Source organism: Balaenoptera ricei, chromosome 20, assembly GCF_028023285.1.
Source record: "Balaenoptera ricei isolate mBalRic1 chromosome 20, mBalRic1.hap2, whole genome shotgun sequence".
NCBI classification, from domain to species: domain Eukaryota; kingdom Metazoa; phylum Chordata; class Mammalia; order Artiodactyla; family Balaenopteridae; genus Balaenoptera; species Balaenoptera ricei.
The window spans coordinates 23,261,449-23,270,419 of record NC_082658.1 but is presented as its reverse complement, the minus strand read 5'-3'; positions in this window follow the sequence as shown (position 1 = coordinate 23,270,419).

The window sequence follows — 8,971 nt, the reverse complement described above, 5'->3', positions numbered from 1 at the left end:
GTGGGGGAGGAGGCAAGGTGAGGCCTGGACTAGGAGGAGGTGCGGAGGGAGAGAGCTCTGGCCCTTCGTCAGCCCGGGGCTCTCCATCAGGAGGTGGCTCGGAGCTCAGGCCCCCGGGCTGGACCTTGGCACCTCCCGCCCCATCCACCCTTCTCCATCCCTGACAGATGCCCTCAGTTCTCCGTCCACTCTTCCGAGAACGCTCCCAAGACCCTGGAGCGCCCCATACTCTACCCGGCTCTCACATGCCTCTCTGAAAGATGCCTTCCAGCACGTGCCCACCCCTTCTCCCGGGGCTTCTCCAGGGCGCTCCGGGCTGTGTGGAGCGCGCAGAGTGGACACTGGCTGCGCAGCGTGCGGGCGCCTCCTAACCGCTGGGGGCTGGGAAGAGAAGGGGCGTTGCCAGGGGCTCTGGCTCCCGTGGGCTTGGTGGAACTGTGCCGAGTGGCAGGCACTCTCCTCGAAATCTGCACTGGCGCCATCACCTTCTGAACTGAGCCCACTGTCTCGGCATGATCTTAAGCCTGTCCCAGGCTTCTGGTCCTCTGGCTTGCTCCACCCCTCCTGTGCTTGTGGATCCTGGCTGCCAGAACTCACCAAGCAGCTTTCCACCTCCTCGCCCTTGCTCAGGCTGGTCCTTCTCTGTCAAGGCCCTTGCCCCCATTGTCTAGCTCCGTGCCCACCCCTCCAGGAAGCCTAACGCATAGTAGGTTCAAAAAGTGGGAGTTCCCATCCTCTGCGGTCCCACGACATACATCAACTGTGCTTCCATAATAGAATCTTTCTCATGCAGCCTTGCCTAATCATTTGTAGTTCACACAACTTCCTCCCTCAGAGACTTCACATTCATCTCTGATTCCCCAGAGCCTGGCACTCAGAAGGCACCAAGTAAAGTTTGATTGAATAAATGAATGAATGCATCAGTTGAAAGATCTTTGAAACCCTCTTCCTGTGGCCCACTTCCACCCTCCTCCTCCCCTGATGACTCCTCCGTGGTTTACTTTGAGGGTGTTCCTTCCCCTGCTGCCTCTAAACGCTGGCATTCCACCCTCCCCTCTGCACAGTTCACTCTGTCCCTCTCCCTGGGCAAGCTCACTCACACTGACAGCTTTAACTGCTGCGCTGACTCCAGCAGGCCCCCAATCCACCCCACGGCCCAGAGCCCTGAGCCACGTGCACACTTTGCTGGTCCTTATCTGTCTTTCCCACCGTCCATCTTTCCCATGAACGTTAAGCTCCATCAGAGCAGAAATCTTATCTGTCTGATCCACTGCTGTACCCCTGGCACCCATACGTGTTCAGTGAATATTTGTGAAATGAATAAAAAAACGGAGACTCTCCCTGTGAGGTCCTGCAAACAGTTCAAATTCAACGCATTCCAGATAGATTTCACCACCTCCTCCCTCCCATGATTTGCTTCTCCAGTCTTTGCTCTCCCCCTCCTCCCAGTCCTCCGACTTAGAAATCCCACAGTCACCCAGACATCTTCTTTTTCTCTCTTAACACATCAATCAGTCACTACGTTGCCCAGATTCTACCTCCTGTCTTTCCAGTCCCCACACTCACCCCCAGTCCCTGGCTCACCCCTGGTTTAGACCCTTGACACTTACCACCTGGACTTCTTCAACTTCTCCTAACTTAGGTTCCTCACCTCTATTTTTGTTTTTTTATTCACGTTGTTAGCTGAACGATTTTTCTAAAACATCAGTTTCATTATGTCAACCCCTTAGTTTAAACCCCTTCGTTAAAACCCTCCTTGCATCCACATCTCCTAACTGTTGTGCAGACCTCACACAGTGGGTGGCATAATTATAGGAGGCTCAAGGACAAAGGGTACACTGGGGTGATAATTAACATGGAGCTGCAAAATGAGAAAATTATAACTTTTCTAATGTTTTCCAACCTTCTGAAGACATCAAGGAGAAAGTCTCCGTGTGCTGCTAGAATGTCTTTAACACCTCTTTTTCACTTGCTAATCTCTTAACAGGATTCTATCCATTCTGCCAGCCATGAGATATTTAGCTAGAATGTAATAACATGGTCTTATTTTTATTTTATGTATTTTGCCTACTATCTATGACATGTGATATTGGTTTTTTAGTTATAGTAGCAATGGCCCATAAAATAAATTTATTTGGGAAAAGATATTGTAAATCATATATCCATCAAAGGACTAACATCCAGTATATATAAAGAACTCTTACTTATCAGTAAGAAAAAAGGAATAGAAATTAAAAATCAAATAGAAAAATGAGCAAAAGACTTAAACACTTCAAAAAAAAAGACCATATATAAGTGACCAATGAACAGATGAAAAGTGCTCAACTACATTAGTCATCAGAGAAGTATGAATTAAAATCACAGTTTGATATCCCTGTACATGCACCAGGACTAAAATGAAAAAGATTTTCAGTATCAAATGTTGGCAGGACTGTGGAGTAATTGGAACTCTGACTCACTGGTAGTGAGGATGTAATTTATGACAACTACTTTGGGAAATTGGCCATATCCACTCATGTTGGGCATTTCCATACTACCCTCTGACCCAGGAATTCAACTTCTGGGTATGATCCCAACACATATGGGTACATGTGTTCACCAAGAGTCGTGCACAAGAATGCTCATAGCAGCTTTACTCATAATAGCCAGAAACTGAAAACAAGCTACATGTCAGCAGTAGAATGGAGAAATAACATTCTGGTATATACACATAATGAAATATTGTATAAAAGTGAGAATGAATAAATTAAACTACACAAATGTTGAGCCAGACACATAAAAAGAACAGCCTTTATGGTTCCATTTATATGAAGTTCAAAAGCAAACAAAACTAATCTATGCTGTTACAAGTCAGGGAGTGGTTACCTGCGGGGCTATGTCTGGCAGGTGGCACAAGGCCCGCTGCTGAGGGCTCATAATATTCTGTTATTGACCTAGGTGAAAAATTGCTTTTTTTAACATGAGTGAAAGTTAACTTTGTGTACTTCTTCATATGTGTTGTACGTCAAGAAAAAATTACTTAAATTTAAGTTTTTAAAAAGTGAAACATTTAAAGACAAGCATTTAGGGAAGGATAAATGAGGAGGTTGGGATTAACATACACACACTGCTATGTATAAAATAGATAACCAGCAAGGACCTACCTATAGCACAGGGAACTATATTGAATATTTTGTAATAACCTATAAGGGAAAAGAATCTGAAAAAAAATATTTATGTATAACTGAATCACTTTGCTGTACACCTGAAACTAACACAACATTGTAAATCAATTAAGAAATTTAAAAATAAAGAAAAATTTTAAAAAATAAAGACAAGCATTCAGACAATGAAAGTCTGAGGACATGACAGGTCTCTTGAAGATGGAGTGCAAATGGCCGGCGTTCAGGGAACTCTGCTCTCAGGACTCAAGTCCAAATGGTCATACCTGGCTCCTCTGGTCCTGCATCATGTCATGGGGCAGTTCAGCGTGGTGGTTAGGAGCACAGATTTGGGAACCTGACGAACCTGAGTTGGAACCTGAGCTCTGCCACTGGCTGTGGGACTTCAGACAAGTTACCTAGCCTCTCTGGGCATCAGCTTCTTCATCTATAAATCACCCATGTCCCTTGCATTGGCAGGCGGATTCTTAACCACTGCGCCACCAGGGAAGCTCAATAAAGTATTTTTAATTTAAGGTATGTACATTTTTTAAATTTTATTTATTTATTTGTTTATTTATTTATGGCTGTGTTAGGTCTTCGTTTCTGTGCGAGGGCTTTCTCTAGTTGTGGCAAGCGGGGGCCACTCTTCATCGCGGTGCGCGGGCCTCTCACTATCGCGGCCTCTCTTGTTGCGGAGCGCAGGCTCAGTAATTGTGGCTCACGGTCCCAGTCGCTCTGCGGCATGTGGGATCTTCCCAGACCAGGGCTCGAACCCGTGTCCCCTGCATTGGCAGGCAGATTCTCAACCACTGCGCCACCAGGGAAGCCCGAGGTATGTACATTTTTTTTAGACATAATGCTATTGCACACTTAATAGGCTACAGTACAGGATAAACATAAATTTATATGCACTGGGAAACCAAAAACTTTGCGTGACCCCTTTTATCGAGACATTTGCTTTATTGTGGTGGTGTGGAACTGAATCTGTAATATCTCCAAGGTGTACCTATACATGGTTTATTATTCCTTTAGTGGTTGGCACCTTCTTATAGGAGGAGTCTCTCGATACATATTTGCCGAATGAAAGAATGATTATAACTTCAAATGATTCTAACTTCTCTGCAGTTTCCTGGTGGGGTGGGGCGGGAGCTGGTTCCCTTTGCGTGCCTGTAAGAGCATCAGACACTCAGCCCCGTGTTAGGGACCTCATCCATCTCTGTGGAGAATGGGTACCACAAGATGCGTTGTGGGTGAGTGCTTATCACCATGACGTCAGCCTCAAAGGTTAGGGATGTCCCCAAGTCATCCCTGTTCCCTTTACCACCTTATATGGATAGGTCACCCACGAGAGTGACTCCAACTTCTACTTAACCTCTTGGTAGCCTAACAGGTTCCCTAAGCCAGGCACTTGCTGATTGAGACAATGACACTTAGTTTTCAACTTTTACAAGTTGTTGTGCAGGACGGGGAGGAGAGTAACTGAATGGGGCAACTCATTCAGATGTGACTTCACACGTGATCGAGTCCATGGCTCCCTTGGCGGTTTAGTAAATCGGGACATATTCCCTCGGCCAGACCCCCATTTGAAACCTGAGCAGCCCTCCAAGATCTGGTGACAACGGTCATGCCGCCTTCACCCCACCACCTGCACCCCATGCTCTCCCCAAACATGCGGCCACTTACACTGTACCCTGCCGGCCCCTCAGCCCAGAGCATCGTGCCTCACCTTTTCAGCGTCTGAAATTCAACTCAAAGGTACAGTTATCACCAAGTACCAGATCTGTCGGGATAAGAGATGGAAAAGACAGGAATCCCAGCCATCCTATCTCCTAAGTGGAGACAGATACAGACAGAAATTCACAGAAGAGGGTGGTGAGTGCAGTGGGGGAGGGGTACAGGGGGCCAGAGAAGAGGCATCAGATTTGGGGAGGGGTGGCTGGGGAAGGGGAAGGCTTCCCAGAGGAGGTTGATGTGTTGGTTGCTGATCAGTTTGCTTTCTGTCCCACTAGAATGTAAGCTCCACGAGGGCAGGGACCTCACACCTTGTCCTCAGCTGCTTTTCCAATGCCTGAAAGTCGGGGACAGTGGCAGGCATAGAGCAGGTGTTCCAGGAGTATCGGTGAGGGAATCGGGCAAGAGCTGAGCTAAGATGTGCGGGATGAGTGAAAGCTGGCCTTTCTTCAGGATTTCTAGGAGGGGGGTATATTGTGAACAAAGGGCTGGAGGTGGGAAGGGCAGGACGTGTGAGGGGAGTGAGATGCAGCTGGGGTGGGAAGGGGCAGAGACCGGCGAGGGATGAGGCTGGAGAGACAGGCATGGCGGAGAGGGCCAGACAGAGCCCCCGCCTCCCCCACCTCCTCTCTCTGATGAGTTCCCTCTGCCCCTGGCACTTCATCTGCACTTCCTCTGCACCCTAAATCCTGCCTCGTGTTGCATGAGTTCATTCATCAGCACTTACTGAGCACCTAGTTCGTGCCAGGTATGGTGCAGGAGCAAAATACCCACCATGTGCAGCATGAGCCAGTTTCCCGAGTGATGGCCCAGCCAGGATCACAGCTCATCCTCACAGCAACGCTGGAGAGAGGGACCCCTCCATCCATCCCTCCATTCATACACTCCACAAATATATGTTGACAGCTTAGCATGTGCCAGTTGCCAAGAATGTAAGTCGAGCAAGACCCCTCATCAGGGTGTGGCGGAGAGTAAATTTGTACACAAACCAGCAGGGTAATGTTAGGTGATGATAAGTTCTGTGAAAGACATGGCAAACAGGGTGACGTGACCAGGAGTGACTGGCGGGGCTGCGCTGGATGCGTGTGCGGAAGGCTCTCAGAGAAGGTGACATCTGAGAAGTTACCAGCCGTGAAAAGAGCAGGGCAGGCCGAGTGCACAGCAAGTGCAAAGGTGCTGAGGTGGGACAGTGCCGGGGGCATTGGAGGCGCAGAAGGAAGGCACTCTGCGTAGCTGGAGAACTGGAATATTCGATGAGGGTGAAGTGGAGAGTGAAAGGGATGAGACAGAGGAGGAAGCCAGCAGCCAGATTAGAAAAGGTTTGTAGACGTTGGATTAATTCTGCAGTGAGATGTGAGTCCATCGAAAGGTTTTAAGGAAGTGAGCTGATGTATTCTGAGTGATGCTTGAACAAGACCACGGGGCTAAGCTGGAGGCGACAGAGGTGGGAGACCAGCAACGATGGACGGTCTGTGTGTGGGGTAAAACAGGCAGAACCCACTGCAGGAAGCCTTGGTTTCTCTTCCAAACCTGCTTCTCCCCATCTGTCCCATCTCAGAAAAGTGGCCCCACGGCATACCCCACTGCTCCAGCCCGAAATTTCCAAGTCCTTCCTGCACATCCTTTCTTCCTTTCACCCTCCGCACAGGTTCAGTTCTGTCCGTGTTCACACCAGGAGAATAGAACCGTCTCCAGGCCAGGCCAGTGCCCATCCGAGGGGCTGCACCCAGGCAGCCTGGCTGTGGGACTGGCTCAGCAGCTTCCTGCTTCTCTGGGGAGAAAGTGGAGAGTAGGCTTCAGCCACAGGGAGGCTCCAGCAGGCATGGACGATGAAGGGAGGAGGGAACGGGAGTTGGGGTCGCTGCGAGAGAATAATCAAAATGGTAGACCATGGACTCCAAGGTGGTAGAGACAGAAGGGAAAGGTCAGGGGTGACGGCCAGTGAGAAAGTGGGAGAGTCCCTGGTTGGGGGTTTTAGACGGTGCTGGCCCGAGAGAAAGTGAGCTGGGAGGATGAGAGGTGTGGTCAGGGTGGAGACTTGGGGACCACACTGCCGGCAATGAGGACGAGGTCAAGGGGTGACTCTGGAAGTGGGCAGCTGGCGGAGTGGAGAGTGATGGCTGGAGGCCAGGAGGTCAGGGTGCTGAGGACCATCTGTGTGGATGTGGGAGTCACTGGGAACCAGGCCAGGCTGGGTGACAGGCATCGGGTCCCCCAGGGTGTTGGGGGTGGCTGGGAGGTGGTGGACGCCAGCACTGGCAGAGGCATGGCTGGTACAGCTGCAGTTGGTGTGTGTTCAGAGGGGCCAGGGGGTTGAAGGAGGAATGGTCTGGAAACTATAGGGAGAGAGGAGGACACACCCCTACACACACTTCCTGGCCCTGAGATGCCTCCTTTTGCAAGGACTGCTGGGAAGTCTCCACCCTGACCAGGAGGTTGGGGGGACACCCTGAGAACCCCGAGGCCCCCAGGAAGGGCTGTAAAAGGGTTGAGACAGAGGCCCGGACACGGAGATGGGCCAGGCTGAGGCCACCCTGGGTGAACTTCCCAACTAGCTGGAGTAGAAGGACAAACAGGCCAGCCGGGCAGGCCGGATGGGGACGGAGAGGGTGGAGGCCATGGGTCGTGGCGGCAGAGGGCGCTGTGGAGGAAGGAAGGTCCCAAAGAGGGCGAGAAGTTAACTAGCTTGTAGCCCAGGTTAACTATCCATTCTTTTGTAGAACTGCCTTGAACCCCCAAAACTGCCAGAACTGTGGCTTCTACCACTGGTCTTGCCAGGCCAGCAGTACTGGTCTTCCCCAGACCCCTTCCTCCTTCCCTCACTCTGGGGAGAGGGGTTCCTCCTGGCCTGGGGCCCCGAGGCTGGGCAGACCCAGGTGAAAGTAGCTGAGGGACACAGGGAGGACAGGTCCCATCTCCTCACCGCTGCTCCTTTGCAGATAATCTCCGTGGGCACCAGAGAGGCACAGAAACTGCTCTTCAACCGTGAGGGGGTTTGGTGGGGAACCTGGGGTGCCAGATTAGCCACCAGGTCCCCTGGTCACCCTGCTGTGTTTGCTGTGGAGAAAGCAGCTGCCTCTCAGAGGCCATGGCTACCTTATCCGTGTGTGTAGGGGGACCCCTTTGACACTACTGCCGCCTTTGTCTTGACAGGTCCACATGGAACTCCTGCTCTGGGAGGGAAATGAGAAGAAATTGGGCCTGTGAGCCACCATCTTGGCTGTCACAGAGCAGTAATCCTTACAGTGTATGGAGGGAGGCTGGGATTTCACAGACCAACAAGTGATCAGTGTGCCACAGCTAGGATGTGGGTACACATGGGGCTCTGGGAGCCCCCAGAAGGTGCCTCATCTGCTTGGAGTGTCAGAAGCACACAGGTTGGGAGTATTCGTGGAGCCTGGGCCAAGGGGGGGTCAGGAAACCTGAATCTGCCTTTCTGGTCAGAGGGAACCCAACCGATGTCCTGGTGACAACTGATAACGGTAACAGTCCCAGCAATTGTCCCTTGAGCGTTAGTGACCTGCCAGGCATGAGCACTCGTCCATCCTCTCAAGTCACCCACCAACACCCGCAATGGGTAAGTCCCGTCATGGCGCCCATTTCACAGAGGAGGGAGCAGGACCTAGTCTGCAGCTGGTCTGGCCTCACAGTGACAGACACGCCATCCATGCATCCATTCATTTACTTATTCAGTGAATGTTTATTGAGCACCTCCTAACAGTGCCAGGCACTGTTGTAAGTGCTGGAGATGCTGCAGATTACAACACAGGTAAACTCCTGTGAGCCCCTGCTTTCATAGAGAGAGAGCTAAGTAAGGAACAAAGAAATAAAGGAAACCGAGATTTGAGAGCTGGTGTGGTTTAACAGCCCAGACCAACGGTCCCTTCCAACCTGCTGATCATGAGCACGCTCTGCCTGGGCTGGAGCCCACAGGGAGGAGGGTGCTAGCTTAAGAGCTGGGAGCAGCACCCAGAGCCAGTATCTCTAATTGTGAGTCCGGGGTGGGGGGGCGGTTCTCTCCCCTTGAACCCATTCATCTCTGGAGACCCTTGACATTGAGTTTCCGAGCTGTAAGCCCAGATTTGGGGCCAGTCAAG